This window comes from Manis javanica, chromosome 1 (assembly GCF_040802235.1).
Source record: "Manis javanica isolate MJ-LG chromosome 1, MJ_LKY, whole genome shotgun sequence".
In the NCBI taxonomy this organism is placed as follows: Eukaryota; Metazoa; Chordata; class Mammalia; order Pholidota; family Manidae; genus Manis; species Manis javanica.
The window spans coordinates 62,684,414-62,702,893 of record NC_133156.1 but is presented as its reverse complement, the minus strand read 5'-3'; the positions used below and the strand labels follow the sequence as shown (position 1 = coordinate 62,702,893).

General features: G+C 42.6%; 1 long non-coding RNA gene across 2 annotated transcripts; it reads left to right on the top strand.

Moving 5' to 3' along the window:
• Positions 1-6,329: 6,329 nt before the first annotated feature.
• LOC118971228 (uncharacterized) lies at positions 6,330-14,950 on the top strand. 2 transcript variants are annotated; one of them, XR_005059582.2, is made up of 4 exons: positions 6,330-6,683; positions 9,524-9,654; positions 10,432-10,556; positions 11,038-14,950. It is a non-coding gene; the product is annotated as an uncharacterized lncRNA (long non-coding RNA). The 2 variants fall into 2 exon arrangements; XR_012129943.1 differs by lacking the exon at positions 9,524-9,654 and having other exon boundaries at positions 6,338-6,683.
• The last annotated feature ends 3,530 nt before the right edge of the window (positions 14,951-18,480 follow it).

Genomic DNA, 18,480 nt, shown 5'->3' with positions numbered 1-18,480 from the left:
GGGGATGGTGCAGATGGAATTTCTGCTTTGGATCTGGGGTCCTGCAAGAAGATTGCTAACGTGACTTCTAACACCCTGAGCCCATGATTCACATTTTTAATCAACAAAAAATTAAATTATAGTTTCTTGACTCTCTCATATGCCCCAACTTTAGGAAAATCTACACTTCAAATAAATATATAACCATTATCAATTTCTTCGATGGTAGTTGCCCCAAATGTATGCAGTAAGAGACTTTCCAATAAATGATCCATATATGCTATTAACATATGGACTATAATGTCTCTCACTGTTGATTTATCCAAACAACAGAACATAAAATACAATATAGTACAATCCTCAAGAATATGAGCTTTGACATCAGCATACCAGTGCTCAAGTCCTTGCTCTGCTCTGCATGAGTTTTTACCTTAGCTATTGGATTCCCAAAGTGTTTATGACTTATTTTATAAGGAGACCTGGTCCCTGGTGGACTCTATTACCTCCAGCTTCTCATAAATCAATGGAACGGCCCCTTCCAAAATAAAAAAATCCAAGAAACATTTTCTCACCTGTAAAATGAGAACACTAAAAGTAACACGCTCGGTGAATACTTACGAAAACTGAAAGAGGTAATTCATGTAAACTTTTAACACAGTGCCTGGCACATGCATATTTTTTGTTCAGTAAATATCAACTTATGTAATGATCATTATTCCTGTTTCCTTTCTTGTAAACAACAAAAGAGGCATGATTCCTAACATCTCAGTAGTACTGAGGGTATTTTTTTTTGGCTTTGGTAACCACAGCTGACTTTGTCAACAAATATGTAATTTTTTACACTTAAGTAAGGTTATAAATTAAAGGTCATTTCATCTTGTTGACCTCCTTACCTGGTCCAGCCACCAGGTATTCTAAAGCACAATGAGCTGACCACAGTGCCAAGGCTCCCCTTCTAACAAATGAGGACAAAATGGAAAGGGTGTTAATTAATTTCTATTGCTTCTTTTAGTGGCTATAGCATAAAAGCACACTTTTTTTTTAAGTTAGGTAACAAACATTTCAGTTTATTTATTTATTTATTTATTTATTTATCTATCTATTTTGGTATCATTAATCTACAATTACATGAGGAACATTATGTTTACTAGACTCCCCCCATCACCAAGGCCCCCCCATATACCCCGTTACAGTCACTGTCTATCAGCATAGTAAGATGCTGTAGAATTAGTACTTGTCTTCTCTGTGTTGCACAGCCCTCCCCCTGGCCCCACCCCACATTATACATGCTAATTGTAATGCCCCCTTTCTTTTTCCCTGCCCTTATCCCTCCCTTCCCACTCATCCTCCCCAGTCCTTTGGTAACTGTTAGTCCATTCTTGGGTTCTGTGAGTCTGCTGCTGTTTTGTTCCTTCAGTTTTTCCTTTGTTCTTATACTTCACATATGAGTGAAATCATTTGGTACTTGTCTTTCTCTGCCTGGCTTATTTCACTAAGCATAATACCCTGTAGCTCCATCCATGTTGTTGCAAATGGTAGGATTTGTTTTCTCCTTATGGCTGAATAATATTCCATTGTGTATATGTGCCACATCTTCTTTATCCATTCATCTACTGATGGGCACTTATGTTGCTTCCATTTCTTGACTATTGTAAATGGTGCTGCAATAAACATAGGGGTGCACCTGTCTTTTTCAAACTGGGATGCTGCATCTTAGGGTAAATTCCTAGAAGTGGGATTCCTGGGTCAAATGGTATTTCTATTTTGAGTTTTTTGAGGAACCTCCATATTGCTTTCCATAATGGTTGAACTAATTTACATTCCCACCAGCAGTGTAGGAGGGTTCCCCTTTCTCCACATCCTCACCAACATTTGTTGTAGTTTGTCTTTTGAATGGTGGCGATCCTTACTGGTGTGAGGTGATATCTCATTGTGGTTTTAATTTGCATTTCTCTGATGATTAGCGATGTGGAGGATCTTTTCATGTGTCTGTTGGCCATCTGGATCTCTTCTTTGGAGAACTGTCTGTTCAGCTCCTCTGCCCATTTTTTAATTGGATTATTTGCTTTTTGTTTGTTGAGGTGCGTGAGCTCTTTATATATTTTGGATGTCAACCCTTTATCAGATCTATCATTTATGAATATATTCTCCCATACTGTAGGATGCCTTTTTGTTCTACTGATGGTGTCCTTTGCTGTACAGAAGGTTTCAGCTTGATATAATCCCACTTGTTCATTTTTGCTTTTGTTTCCCTTACTTGTGTTGATATGTTCATGAAGAAGTCACTCATGTTTATGTCCAAGAGATTTTTGCCTATGTTTTTTTCTAACAGTTTTATGGTTTCATGACTTACATTCAGATCTTTGATCCATTTCAAATTTTCTTTTGTGTATGGGGTTAGACAATGATCCAGTTTCATTCTCTTACATGTAGCTGTCCAGTTTTGCCAAAAAGCACACTTTTATTTGGAAAAAAAGTAGGCTTCACATGTGGCCAAGAGCAGAGTGGATGGCAAGTCACTGTGGTAGGGTTTTATGGAGACCAGTTTCTCCCTGGGCAGAGACAAACCCCAGCCCAATAAAGAGGCAAATGGACAAGCTATTTTACATAGAAAAAACCCCATCTTCTTTAATGGATCCCTTAGTGTATGTTTATTTCCTCTGGTAGTTTCACTTCATGCATCAACATTTATTGTGATTTATGTGCCTGGCAATGATTAGGGTAAATATGGTTGTTTGATTACACAGGGGAGAGGACATCTTCTTGGCAATGCACCGACAAGCTACCCATTTCAAGAAGCAGTGGGGAAATTTTTTTCCAAAGTCCAGTTCAGCTCTAACACAACCCAGGTATGTGGTTGAGGATATTATCAGAGGCTGCATTGGACTGCCTGAGAGAAGCTCTTTCTGCCCTCCCGGACATTTGCCTTAACTGGTGGTGACAGAGATCTGACTTCGGAGGTGTCACAGACTGAATGTTTGTGTCCCCTCAAAATTCATGTGTTGAAACCTAATCCTTAATGCCATAGTCTTTGGAAGTGGGACCTGTAGGAGATGATCCTGTCATGAGGTCAGAGCCCTCATGAGTGGGGTTCATGCTCTTACAAGAAAGACCCTAGAGATCTCTCTTGTCATCTGCCCTGTGAGAGCAGTGAGAACAGTGAGAAGACAGCGTCTGTGAACCAGGAGGCAGGGCTTAGGCACTGTCGGCAGCCGCGGGAATTTTGGATAGCCTTTCGAGCTGGGAGGAGGAAATGTTTGTTGTGGACACCACCTGTCTCCGGTAGCTTTGCCATACAGTCTGCATGGACTAAGACAGGAGGTTACAGAGCATTCCACTGGCGGCGGTATGCTCCAGTAGGATGCTCATGCACTGAGATCCTGGCACAGCTGGAGAACCCCGGGGATTTCTGGGGGCAGCAGGAAGAGGCCTTCCTCTCTCCCTTGCGGTGAGAAATCCTGTCACCCAACAATACAACTTCCCATTCTAAACTAAGCAATGTCTAAAGTGGCAAATATTCCGGAGGTAGGTAACTTGTAGGCATAAATTTAATCCAAGTGTGAATGTCTATCAGCAGCACATTTTCTGGACCACTTTTTCTTCTGTGGTTGGTGCACTGGGACAGTGAGTGGAGAGCCCTCAGGGGAAGAGCAGTACAGCCCTAAAGGAAACGTTCATTGTTTGATCTCATCCAGTGTTAGCCTCTCTGTTGGCTAGAACAGGGCATTCTCAAAGTCTGGGAGAGCTTTAAAATCACATCCCCCACACACTGGATCAGATCTCTGATGGTGGGGTGGGTGGGCAGTACTCAGGATCTGTGTTTGTGTGAGCTCATTTATGATCCTTTGCATGCTCAAACTTGAGAATCTCTGCCTTAGGGTAATCAGCTCTATGAGAGTGTGCACGCTGTTGGGCACAGCTATGGAGAAAGGGGACACCGCGCAGGACTGCTGGCAGCAGGCCTCAGTTCCCACTCTGCCTGCCAGCCTAGGAAGGCTGCCGTCTGGGGGGATGTACCTGACCGATGTGACAAGGTGCCTCACAGCTTCCACCATGGCTCAATGCAGCCACCAGCCCTTCATCAATTTAATATTTTTCCAGACTCTCTGCCCACTGATAATATTTTTCTGTTTAAACTATTTGATTTATTAATCCTGCTCTGAAGAATGTGCAGCGATTGTTGTTTGCCACATCCAGGAACACATGCACACACAGCCCCCCACAGGCCATGTGAGAGATGTGAGATGGCAAATCCTTGCTATGCCCACCCTGTCGGGAAGCCTGGTGTTCTTGTGTGTTCGTGAGAAGCCGCCGTCCTCACCTCCGCCCTGGGCATCACTCGCAGGTGCAGCTCTCATTTGCCTGTAAATTTTTCAGTAACAGCCCCAGGGTGCTGCCCCTGAGTACTGCTCCACTCTGCTTCTGCACTGGCTAGTCTGCCCGTCTTCAGCCCTCGGCTGCCCTTCTGTCTCAGTTCCGGAGCTGTCTCTGCAGGCCCCGGGACAGTGATCCTGGGGGCATCTCCACCTGGCTCCCAGCTCAGCTCCTTTTCTTTGTGTTCTCCTCTCTCAGGTTGACTCGTTCCCTTTGTCTCTCCTCCTGAACTGCTGACAGCCTGCAGGGGTCACTCCATCTCAGGCTCAAGAAGGCCTCAGGGAGGCCACGTTAGCTGAGGTGAATCTGGCCTCAAGAATAAGCACAGATCTTACATAGTGGGCCAAGGAGACACCAGCCTTTGGCATGGCCATGACGTGCCACCGACTGATGGACCACTCCTGCTGCCAGAGGAGCTTGTCAGCCTCATGGACAGTCTCCTCAGACCTGCTGGAATCCTCAAGCACACCCTCGGTGCCTCAGATGCAGAGAAGTACATGCCGCCGGGGAACCTTTATGCCCGTGCCGCACATGTGCGAGAGCTAGTGGATCGCATACACCAGCTGCCCCTTGCTATCTCAACGCCTGAGAGTCTGAGAGCAAATGGTAAGCAGCCCAGCTCATGCAGGCTTTACAAGGCTCAGAGAAAAAGCAACGTTATAAGCCAGACAGATGCAAGCAGGTTTCACTTTGTGCAGAGACGGCGTTTTAAAATGAATAAATCTTCCTTCATTACGTAGGTCTTCAAAAGGAGAGTAAAAGGCACACGCACAGTAACAGATCTTTTGAGGATGTTTGTGTGTGAATGAGACAACTCTAAAAACTGCGTTTTTCTCCCAGGATGTCCGCCTTTCCCTAATGCCTTGTGCTCAGGGCAGCACTGTGCCCCCTTGCTCCCCTAGGACAGCCAGGGGCCTCACCTCAATTATGTGCCACTGACAATTTTTGGACATAATTGACAGATACTCTGTGCAGTGTGGATGGCCAGTAACAAGCTTACTCCATTCTAAGCAATGGCATTGAATAGGAATCTGAAAAGCTTTAATTTCTCAAAAATCCTCAGAACCTCTAGTGGCATCTTTGCTCCGTGATGTCACAAGTTCCTTGATCTGTTCCTGGACATGACATTCTTCTTTGCTGCACAAACAGTTTTGAAGAAATCACATGGCTCAAATGAAATTTTATCAAAGACTGGACTGACCGGATAGACATTTTATACTTGTTCTCAAGTATTTCTACTACCAGCTTACAGCATTTTGAGTGTAACCGTGGCTGTGGCTCATTTGATTAAAAAGTTCTCCATGGGTACAGGCTCGTGCAAGGCTGTTTCCCTCATAGCCAAAAGCACAAATGTAATTGAAAACATTTGATCTCTACTTTGAATCGTTCCTTGCCCCTCAGCCTATTCTGGACCCTGATGGACAGAGAGATCATTGAGAGTGTTGCCAGGGAGAAGAGATTTAGGATGGTCCCTGGGAAAGGTGAATTGAAACATGAAATGGAACAGAGTTCCTTTGCAGGTGAGAGATATGGAGGCTGGAGGAGGCCTGCTCTCCAGAGAATCACAGAGGAGAAATGGACACACAGGTTAAGAACAGGAAAGGATAAGAGGAACTGTAATAAATCCATTAAACTACTGATCAGGTGTGGGCCTGCTTTGAAAAAGAGATGGCTTTAAGAAGTGCTGAAAGGCAGGGATAGAAAGATATGCTATCCTCTTCCAAGTGCATTTGCTGGCCATCTCTGGAAAGAGATGTATGTACACAAAAACATTAATAGGACAAAGACAGTCCTTGTTTGAGCAAACCTATGCCTGACAGCCTCAGAGCAAATAGTTGGAGACTGTCAAGAGCTGGCAAATGATCACCATTTGGAAGCAGGTACCTATCATAGGGAGATGCATCAGACAAAAAGACAACTTTCTTAGTTAATGCTCTGCAGACATCCACCACCTTCAAGTGTGACAACTACAGCCATGTTCCCAAACCTCTTTAAGAACATCAACATCCTTCCTTGAAGCCCAGGAATTCTGACTCATGTGGCCAAGTGCCAAGTGTTAGGAGGGCGGAGTCCTCGTTAGTGAGATTAGCGCTTCTCTGGGACACTAGAGAGTTTGCTGCCTTTTTGCTCTCTGCCTTGTGAGGATACACGGAGAAGATGGTCATGTGCAAACCAAGAAGAGGCCCCCCGACCAGACACCGGATCTGCCAGCACCTTGATCTTGGACCTTCCGGTCTCTGGAACTGTGAGAAATAAATGTCTGTTGTTTAAGCCTCCCAACCTATGGTAATTTGTTATTGCAACCTGAAATGATAAAGACACCAAGCTAAGTAAGTAATATGTGTTTTCTCTGGGTCCATGGTAGAGTTGTTAACAAGTTAAAGGGCTTTGGTTTGCTGAACAGGTTGAGAAAGATTCTCTTTTATACTTAATCAAAAGGCTAGAAATCCCTCAGCTAGAAGTCTTCTGTTATGAATAGAAATGGAACTCATCAAAGTGTGGTGGAGAAATAGAATATTCTTAAAGATCCATACACTTTTTGGTTCTACATTAGCAATCTGTATGGAAACCTCTATAAATATATTGGATCCAGAATTCGTGCTTTGGGTTCTCAAAATATTTTCCCTTGTTATTGTAAAACAATTCAAACTACCATTCAAACTCTGTTCTTTTTACTGCGTAACTGTGACCCAATACTTCTGCTTTTTATCCATCTACCACTCCCTTTAACCCTGTGCTTTGTGGTGTCACCCGCACAATTATACTGAAATGTTCCTCCTGAAACTCCCCAGTACCCTCCCTGCCTTGTTCTCCTTCTGTGCACCATTTGAGTCCTGGCCATCTGTTTCTTTTTTATACTTCTTGTTGCTTTGGTTTTTATGACTGAACACTTCCGGACTCTTCTACTCCCCTTGTTGCTCTCATTCTGTACCTTCTTCTCCCTTGTTTTTGCTCTCTTGCCTCCTTACCTGACCGTCAGTGACAATGGCTCTTTAAGTGTCCTTATTGTGCCCTCAGCTTTTCTCTTGAGAAGTTCATCTTGTACTGAAGTCATCTGTTTTTGTATCTATAGCACCACTGTGAAGATGAGCAATTCCAAGTTGGAAATCGACGGCACCAATTTTATTTCTATGGTACAGACCTAGTATTTCCAGTTATAAACGTGTCAGTTCACCTTAAAGTCAACATGTGTCATCTTTAATTCACATCTTTCCCTTTAAATTTTGCTCCCCCTCCCAACTATTTCAGTTCCCATCTTCCCAGGATTGACATCATGTTGGACAGGTCCTTCTCTTATGTCCCTCCTGGCCTCTCTGTTTTCAACTGCTGCTACTCTTTCAAAGTGTCCCTGAAATGTATCCCACCCATTTTATTCCCACTTCCATGGGATCTCATCTTCATTTCTTTTTGCCTAGATTACTGCCAACTCCGTTCTGAACACTTGTTGGAGATTGCAGAAATGTGCGCAATGAGGTGGGAGGGAGGTGGCTGATTACTTTCACCCTTACGTATACTGTGCCCACCTTTCCCTCTCCCTATTCTCCCAAATCCATCTTCAGGCTGAGCCCTCAAATGTGCTATCATCAAGGCACCTTTGGATGTAAAGCAGGTGTACTGAGTGCAAGCCACAGTAAGAAATAATTTTCGTGCTTGGGCAACTGGGAGCTGTGGGAAGGATGTGAGCTTGGGGATGGCTTGGGACTTGTGAGGCTTTGTGAGTTAGAGAAGTCTCAACCTCTCTGTGCCTCAGTTTCCTAATCTGTAAAATGGATAAATCAGTACATGACTCCCTGGTGTTACTCTAAGGCTTGATCAAGATGGCTTTAATGTTTCCCCTCAACTTGTCTAAAGTTTAGTTAGGCTTCTTCCTGCCTCTAGACCCATGGACTGCCTCTCACCTAGACCTTTACAGAATCCAGATGGTTTATGATCCCTCTTCCCATCTCTTCTCCTGACCTTTGATTTAATGAAGATGAGTTCATATTGAGTTCTGAAGAAATTGTGAAAATCCTACGATGACCCACAGATCCCTAAAATTGATCATTATAATCCTTTCAGCAATATATAGACAGAATAGAACGTGTTCATAGATATTCTTGTTTTATGTCCTAACAATAGGGAAGTTGGAGGTGAGGGAGAAGATGGGGGTGATTCAGAACTCTGAGTCATCTGAGACTCTTACAATGTATTTATTATAAGCCATGAGCTTGGCAGCAAACTAAACTAAAAGCACCAAGAGAGGTTGCATCCTGAGCTAAAGCACCTGCTGGGAGGCAGAGGCCTCAGAACCCTGCTGCTGGGCAGGGTGAAAGCAGGTTGGGGTGTTTTTAAATTGCTGAGAGTAGATCAATTTTATAGAATTCCTTTAAGCTTTTGGTCCATACCCCTTTGTGCCATAGATAATTCTCAGATTCTCAGATTTTAGAGTAGAAAGGTTGAAATTGGAGATAAAATTTATAGTCATAGTTAATGACTCTCTTCCCATCTCTCTTCTATCAAACCAAAAACCAAAACCCCAAATCTCCCAAACTCAGCCATTTCCATCTTCATTTATTCTAAATTTGGGGCCTGGAGCTGGGGCCAGCAGGCACTCAGTGAATGATTTTCCCACAATATCACCGCTGCTCTCTGCCTCAGGGCTATTTTTCCACAGGACAGAGATTTGCAGGACCTCTCAGTGTGGTGCTGTCTTCCTCACTGACTTGAACTCTTCTCTCCTTGCCAGGAATATAGGAGGACCATTTTCCCAGCTATTGCTACCCAAGGAATAAACATTCATTAGGGAGACAGAAGCCTGTTACTACGCTGCTGAGTCATCCTTCAAAATGTTTGATCAGTTAATTTCCAGAAACCTGCTTGTCCTGGGATAAGGAGAGTGTGTGTGTGTGTGTGTGTGTCTGTAGAGGGTGGCTGGTATATTTATAGTGATGGCCATTTCTCAAGTCATTCAACAGCAAGTATTATTGAAAATTATCATTGAAAAAATAACAGTGTCGCAGTAGTCAAGGCTACAGAAGGTCTGGGAGAGGACTGATTCTAGCCCAAGGCACTCATGACCGACCCCAAATAAGGGCAGGAGAGAGAAGCAGCACTGGGCTTCCCCTGACACCTCCACGGTGTTGCATGAGGGTAAGAACCCTTCACCTTTCACCCTCTCTGTCATGTTCAGGTCCTAAGAGATTCGGCACACAGGGACCCCAGGCTAATAGCTGAAGCTCTGCTTGGGCCTGAGCTGCTTCCTTGGACCTCTTTCTACTTTTCTACTGATAAACTGGCTTGGGCAACACCAACAGCGACCAGGTGAAGACCACCTATTTGCTTTTAAAATATTCTGCCTCATTATGTCCCTAAGCACATCTATTTTTGGCAGATCAGGCCCTGGGTGAGCTGGATGCTACTCTAGCCACTTTAGGCTGCAGGTTCCTTTGTACCAACTCTCTCCTAAACCCACATCCCCACCCCTGCCACAATGCATGCACATGTGAAATCCTCTGCAAACTCGGAAACCTTTCTGTAATTTTATTATCCTGACAATCCTCTTGCCAAACATCTCGTCCCCACTGCTTTGAAGCCTACACCTGGGCAATATCTTTATTTGTATTTGACTGAGGTCAGGTGGTTAAGTTCTTGCTAATGAAACGTAAGCAAAAGTGTTGTATAGAAATCCTAGGAATTCTCTTTCTTCCCTTCCCTTTTGTTATGTTGATGTCTGGAATGTGCTGTGGTGGCTGTGATGGCTGGTACTGCAGCAGCTTTTTCAGACTGTGACAGTGAGGGCTACACTTTCATAACTGCAGAAAAGAGCCCGAGTCTCTGGTGACCTTGGAGCTATTATCATTCCAGCCCAGGCCTGGCAACCCCCATACTTTTTTTCTTATGTGTTTGAGAAATACACTCATTAGTCTTTCCATGTCTAGGTGGAATATTATTTTTAATCCTATTTTAACTACATTATCAGCATGTGCTATCATACTGGGTTTACTTTTCTTCTGTTGTTATTCTGTGTTGTATTTCTATGATAGTTCCTCACATCTTTATGTATCTTCTTCTATTTTAACCTTTCCCTTAAAATTTTAGTGGAAACCAGCATTCCAGGAGCTATGCCAGGCAATCGGAAAACAAAGATTAGTAATATAATACTCCATGGTTGTGAGACACTCACCAGACCCCCATTCTAAAGAAGTACAGGTGGATGACATCAGGTGAGTATCATTACCACACATATCAGCTTTGCTGTTGGCATATACAAAGAGCAGGCCTGGTCCCTGGGTTTGAAAACTTTTAGCCAAATAGAAAAGAAGAACAGAAGGGCATGAACTAATGAGTGTTTACAAGCATTTAGGGAGAGAGCTAGATTACTGTTTCTTTTCCTTATAAACTTATTGCTGAAAAATTAGTATCATCTGGAGGTTTACTATTTAGGATCAACAGTGATCTCATAAGGAACCCAAAACTTTGACGTTGTACCCCCTGCTTCCTGGTTGGGAGCAATCCATAAGCAAGATGATTATGAATGGCCGGACATCTGCAGACCAGCTTTTCTTTTCTCTAATTCTTGTGATTGTTCTAATATTTATTTGAAACAATGTAATTTGGTCCTTGCGCCCAATTAGAGCATTCTGAAAATACGGTGAAAGTATGAAAGGGAGAAATCACACTGTTTTCCTGTTTTCTTTTTTCTAGGACTTTTGAGGTTGGTCACAGGCACCAAAGTGTTCGGTAAAGCCAGGCACCCTTGAGGCTTGCGGATGGGTGCCGAGTGGGGAGCCTGTGAGCATCACTGCGACGCTGACCCGTTCCCCCTCCTCTCACTGCTCGGGCTGCCAGCTCTGACCAAGCGCGTTCTGCTGGCTGCGTACTGTGCGCTCCGGCTTTACGTGGATGATTCTTTGAATCATCACAGCCACTCTGGGAGGAAATACAACCACTGTTCTACAGATGAGGAAATTGAAGCTTAGAGAGATAAAGTAACCTGTTCCAGCCAGCACGGTATAGCCAGGATAGGGATCCCAGCAGCCCGACTCCAGAACTCTGTTTTTAACTGTGACGTTGCAGTTTATAAAATGATAAGAGTTCACAAGTTTAAGAAAGGATAGATAGCTAAAGCTAAAGGAGCAGGCTGCCTCCTGCCATCTATGCAATTGGGAGGCTCTGACGTGGTAGAGGGAGAAAACTGGAAGACACGTCCATTTGAACAGGGAGCATGAGAGCCCATTGATTTGAGTTGGCCTTGGCCGAGGGCTGTGTTGTAAGGCCCATGGCGGCTGTGCTTTATGAACTATAAAAACAGCCAATACTCTGCTGCTCACCAGCCCCTGCCTCCCAGATGCTTGAAGGTAATTTTCATTACTCCAGGACCACAGGAACTATCACTACAAGGAGGGGGGGAAGACATGCCCTGGCCAGGTGTGATTCTTCCTCTTCCGATGTTTTCTCCTTTCCTTGGAAGCTGAGAGAATCTCTGCCAGGTCTCTGTCCTCAGCTCTTGTGCATCTGGGCCAACTGAAAGGGGCCATGCTAACACACAGCCTTTATGGCTACGGGAGACTGGGTCAGGGATCCGGCCGCCCAGGCCCGTCAGTACAGACAGAAAAGCAACGGCCTTTGTGTTTGCTCTTCTGTTTGCCCCTTCTTGTTATCCAGCACTCAGTATAAATGTTACCTCCTCCTCCAGGCTTTCTCCGAGCAGCCGATCTTACACATGCCCCTCCAATGTCATCTCAACTATCTAATTTCTTTCAGAGAAAGCACTTCTACTCTCTGAAGTCACTAGTATTAATCACTAACTATAATGATATATCACTAGTTACGATGTATACTACTTACACCATGAGTCATAATAATATAACTCATTGTATATAATGACATTACTAATGATTACTAGTTCTTACTAGTTCTTACTCATTATAATCTCTTTCAGGAAGGAATCCTTTCTCTTGTTCAACACCATGTCCTCAGCTTCTTGCCTGGCATACAGAGGGTAGTCATCAATTTGGTCAGATGGAGAAATGATGAATTGCATTATTTTCTTTGAATAGGACTAGCAAAAACTGCCTGTAAAATACGAGAGTGGACAAAGTTTAGACAGAAAGTTTGAGTAAACATTTGCCTTTACAATGTAGTCCAGAAAGTGGAAAGTTTCTTTCCTCCAACTGACTAAGAGGTGTGCTGTTAGGTATGGCTAGTCAACTTTCTTTTATTACTTCTGAGCAAGGGACTCTGCATTCTTTCCACCTGCTCCCCATTCTGCCAAAGAAAAAATGAAAAACTCCTTCTGAGCTAGTGGTTCTGTTTTCTGCAGTTGTCTTGAACTTTCTTTGTGTTATGTGTATGCACGGGCATGGACACACACATGCTCTGCCATCCAAGATGCTCTCCGTGCTAGGGGGTGCTTCCATCTGTCCTACTGCACAGTGAGCCTCATGGAAGAATGTTAGTAACATGAGCCAGATGCCGGTCAAGGGGGGGCATGAACATTGCCAGGTGACCCCTTACCAGTACGGGCTCCTAGTGCTTGCTTGCCAGACACCACCCAGTCATGAGGAAAATGCAGATGTCAAACCAGAAGAACAAAAATAAGATAAACTTCCTTTTGCACCACAGAATGAAGTTCATGGTACAATTTAGTGGCATTTTCCCCTGTCTCCATTGCTAGTGCTACCAGGGGAACTAACCCATGAAGAAACACCAGGTTTCAGGCTTCCAACTGGTGCGTCAGATAAACCATCCATTATTCACTGTGGACCTGCTGTGCTCAGCTTCAATGTTAGTTGCTATAGGGGATACGGGTGACATGGACTTGTATTCTAGGATTTTATATTCTGAGAGGGGATATTCCAACTCTATTTAACAGAATATAATTTAAGTCTAAGTTGACTTTCAGGAAACATTGTATTGTTAAAGCATCATTTCAGGTTTGTAAATCTTATGTCCGAAAAAAGATTGTAAATATCATGTTTAGTGTGATGTATGCCTATATTTTTAGTGATAGCAACTTCTATAGAACTGGATACATAACCAATACTTATGGGAAAAAATGGTGGTTTGAATGTTATGGAGCCCTGCAGAAGCTGGTCTAGTTTGCTATTTTGCTAATTGAAAGGAACAGGAGGTGAGACAAAATTTCTGTTCTAATCCCAGGGCACATTTCAAGAGATAGAGTCATATGAACCATCCCCAGAAGCACCGCTGAATTGCTGGAGATTGGCTTTGAACAGACCCAGAAAGTTTCAAGGGGTCCGTCGAAAACTGTCCAAGTCACATCTGTGAGACCAAATAGTGCTTTGACACTTGGTATCCTGGGCTCTCTAATTAGTTATACTATTGCCAAACTCCCAGGAGCCCTAGCTCCGTCAGAGGCCTGGGAAGCTCTGCATGGCCTCAGCACCATTGTCTGCCTGCTTTTGTTGTTGGAATGTCTGCTCTTTTACTGAGTTTAAGTTTGCCCTTCTGTTGTTCAATTCCCTTTTCTGACCAGCTGCCCTGAACCTCATTCAAAGGCCATGTGCGTGTTTTTGAAACTTGGCCATTTAATTCACAGGAGAGCCTTGGGAAACTTTTAGGTTTCAGTTTGTGCAGGGTCACATTGCTTTGAGTTGCAGCTTCCAATTGATGTTATAAAAGACTCAAAAAGGGACTCCAGCTGCACCTTCTGAGTTTCACCAGGTGTGTTAGCAGAAGCCAGCAAGAAAAGGAAGCAGACGGGTTGGAATCATATAGCAGTATTTCAAAAGGATTTGCTGTACCTGTTATATGGTATTTTGTAGATGGTTATTACTGTTCATCACAATAAACTGAAAATATAAGAAGAGAAGAATAAAAAAGCACTAGTGAAAATGATTAGTCTTTGTGTTTCTGGGATACCAGGATGAGAACCGGAGAGTTCAAGATTCCAACAGTCTCTGCTTCAGGCTGTCTGCTCTTTCAGTAGAGGCTTTAGTAAGATCCCCTAGTTTCTAAAATAAGGAAAGACCCCTATCTATGTTCCCAGAGCCTTAGGACTGAGTAAATGACAGTGGAGAGGAATTCTGGAAATTCAAATGATTTTGAATCTCAGTAACAGAAGCAGAGAAAGCTCTACAGTGTGCTGTGGCATATGTAGGGCTGCCTAGGCTACAAGCTAAGGGAAATGGATGGGCTGAGACCCCCTGACCTATTCCAGCTGGAGGCTCCTTGGTGTGCCCATCAGGGTCCCTCTTCAGTCCTGCTGGGTCCTTGGGGTGTGCTTCCCCACCGTGCTCACCCATGATTTGGCCCTTGAGTATAGATTTGTCCCTGGAGAATTACTCAGTTGCAGAAAAGATGTCATCTATATGAAGAAGTGTAAAAAAAGTTTAAGAGGAGAGGGGCTTTCCCTTTAAAATAAACGAAGCTAGCAAGCATGGGCCACATGTTTCCAATCAAACTTTTCTCCTTACCATTTTAGGTCTCTGTCAGTTCATGGTAAAAGTCATTCTTTTAGTTGTATTATCTATACTTCATAATGAAACCACTAGACCCTGAAACCAAGTCACATCATGATGAAAGTATTTTAAGCTCTTCATGCATCTAAACCTCATCTCAACACAGAGCTTTTATTTTCCCTGACGCTTTTCAAATTAATTTCTTTCATGGGGGAAAAAAATCTTTGCATGCGTTAAGTTTTTTGGACTTCCCTTTTTTTATTTCCAAACTGGCACATTGTCATTTCCTGTCATAGACAATCTGGCTTTTTGGAAATCGTTGCCATTTGATCTCCTTAGGCAGCTCAGCTTCATCAGCCTCCTCTCTGACATGGAGGGTTTGGGGCTTATGCTGAATATAAATTGTTACATTCTAGTTCTATGAAAAATTATAGTTTCAGATTTTTGTCTGGTTTGCTCATAATATTAAACTCCAAGAAAATATTCCCAATAGCTGCTCAGATCTTGTGATCTGATTAGATCTAAATTTGGGTAAGGGCCAAATTTGCTGGCTCTTAAATTCTTCAGTCTGCTTCTGTACTTTGTAGTTTATGAATCTTATCTTCGTTATCCTTTCTTGAGACTTTGGTGTTCCACCCACCAAAACATTAAATTCTCTCTCTGCTTGAGTGACTTCATTTATAAACTGGAGAAATCAACAGTACTGCTTAATTAGGCTGTTGGTGGATTAAAAGAGTTACTATAGTTCAGTATTAAGAACAGTACCTGACAAACACAGACTGCTCCAAAAATGTTGAACCCTTATTACTGTTGGAATCATTATTAGAAAGGTTATTGAAATGGGCATGGCGTATATTCTTAAAGTGACAATTGCTTCCAGATATCAGATGTTAGGGATGTTGAGATCATTTATGACAGAATCTGACTTTCTAAACATCCCCAGTGATACTGAGGCCCTCCAGCTATATCCGGGAAGCATCTTGGACTGGTCACTATCACATGGGATTAGTCTGTTCTCCCTAATAAAGAGAACACTGCTTTCCTACCCTTTTTTTTTTTTTTTTACTTCATGCTCCAAGCATGTATTCTTGCTTAGTCTAATGTCCCTTGTTAATTACATTGTGTTATCCTTAAAAATGTCCACTTCCTAATCAACAACTTTCTCAAGTAGAGCAGCCATTTTCCATGTTTCATTTGTAACACAGGGTCAAAAGAAGCCCAAAGGCCATTTAGGCCCTCCCTCTGCCATCAGACTGGATGCCCATTCAGTCACCTCAAAAAGATGAGACCTCTTTTGAAGTACCTCCAAAGAATGGCACTGCATACCACCCTTTGCAATGTATGTCCAAGTACTGAACAAAATTTTTGTTTGACTTGAATGTTTTCAAGTCTTATTAGCTTTGCTATTCTTTGCGCCGGTGTGTTTAAGACACTTAAAGCAATTTCTCCAAAGAGACTCTTGCACTTTTCAGTCTTTAAATGATGTCCCCACTAATTTTCCCTTAGTAAGATGGAGTTCATATTATCTGTTGAATTCAAGTGACAGAAAACTGAATTCAAACTGACATAAGAAGGATTTCATATATGTAATCTAACTAAGAAGAGCCAGCTAGGGTGACTTGGGATGCTGTTTACAATGAAAGGCAAACATCGCCAGGATTTGTTTCAATTCTGTCCCCTGCTCCTGCTGGTTACGTTCTTCTCCAGACTCCCTCTTTTCTTCCATAAGATTCTACAACAGTTCTACACTTTACACTGCAATCAAGCATAGTCCAGAGGGAAAGAGAGCATCTGAGTAAAACAGATTTAGGTATTTACAAACATCATTAAGTAGAGAATATGACAGAGGATTGGTGATTGGGTGAGTGTTTAAGACAGGGTGGAGGGTGGGGTAAGAACTTTTTGGGAGGTGATTTTTTTTAAATAAGGCCTATCTGAGGAAACAGCCATGAAAAATATCCTAAGAAAGATTGTTCAAAGAAGAATAAACAGCAGGTGCAAATATCCTGAGGCTAAAATGGCTTGACATATTCTAGTGGCAAAAAGAATGCCTCTGTGTTCTTACTATGCTGATGGACAGTGACTGTAATGGGGTATGTAGTGGGAACTTGATACTTGATAACAGGGGGAAATGTAGTAACCACAGTGTTTCTCATGTGAAACCTGAGCATAAGATTGTACATCAGTGATACCTTAAAAAAAAAAAAGAATGCCCGTGTGGTTAGAATTGTAAATTAGGGGCTTTGGACAGAGGTTGGCAGGGTCACACTTTATGGATTCCTTTAGACCATCACAAGAAAGAGTTTTTTTTTTTTTGAGAGGGCATCTCTCATATTTATTGATCAAATGGTTGTTAACAACAATAAAATTCTGTATAGGGGAGTCAGTGCTCAATGCACAACAATTAATCCACCCCAAGCCTAATTTTCATCAGTCTCCAATCTTCTGAAGCATAACGAACAAGTTCTTACATGGTGAACAAGTTGAAAGAGTTTTGATTTTTATTTTGCACTAAAATAAAGCCCCTGGAATGTTTTCAGCTAGGGATGAATTGATTTGAATTAGCTTTTAAAAACTAATTTAGGCTGCTGTGAGGAAGATGGTCTATGGCAAGTACGTTAGCCTGGCGCTCTACTTTGTCCTATGCCCCCAAAAGTGAAGGATAAAACAGGAATGTGCACATAGTGTGTATAGATGATCTTCCTGAGTGAGGGCCAAAGAAAAAGAAAGAGCTATATAGAAGTTAGGACAAGTTCCAGAAATTGGCACCTTCTTTCTCACTGCCTCTGATTAGGTTACTTGCCCTTTCCTGTGCCAATCACTCACACAGGGAAATACTCCGATTGGATGTGACCCAGTTCACATACATCACTCATGAGTCAGCGGCCAAGCCTTTCCCAAAGCCTGGGAGCTAACAAGGCAGGAGGGCGATGGCTCAGAGGGGAACTGAGGTACCGTTACCAGAAAATGATGAGTGGATTATAAGTGGCATAAACAGTTCATCATCATAGTTCCTCTTCCTTAAAATCCATAGAAGGTTAGGTCCAAAAATAATATTTGTGACTTACATATTAGAATTCTTGGTTTTATTCTTCTATGATATTGAACAGTATATTTTACATTTTTATTGTACTTAAATAATACCAATCAAAAAGCGCAGATGCACTTCACTGATGGTGGAAAATGCTGAAAATAGGTAACTGACAGTAAGTTTTGAGGAGATACTCTGCAGCATTAGTATAATTTTTGCTGAGCAATCTTGTTAGAAGGCAGGACGTTTATTTAGCATGCGATGCATCTATGAAAGAAGCCATGTCTTTTGAAAGAAGCACATTAAATATTTCATATCTTTCAGTTAATGTGGATCTGAATATATCACAAAATAATCTTTGAGCTTATTTCAATTTCACATTACTTTCAAAGAACCTACCTCTATTTCTTTAAAAAAAATAAAAATAAAAAAGGAAGGCAGCTTGGAGAACACAGGAAAAGATTTGAGACTAGAGGGCCTGACATTGTAGTTGAAGATGAAAGAGCGACACATCTGTGTGCTTGTGTTTCGGGATCGCTAACAGGGTGAGGCTTGGGAGAGACGTGCCTGACTTCCCGTCTGGCAGAGGATCAGTGAACACAGAGAAAGAACTCTAGCCATGAGGCATTAAAAGGACCCCACTCAGAGATAGAGTCAGGGAGGGGCCCTGGACCGTGAGAGCTAACATTGTTA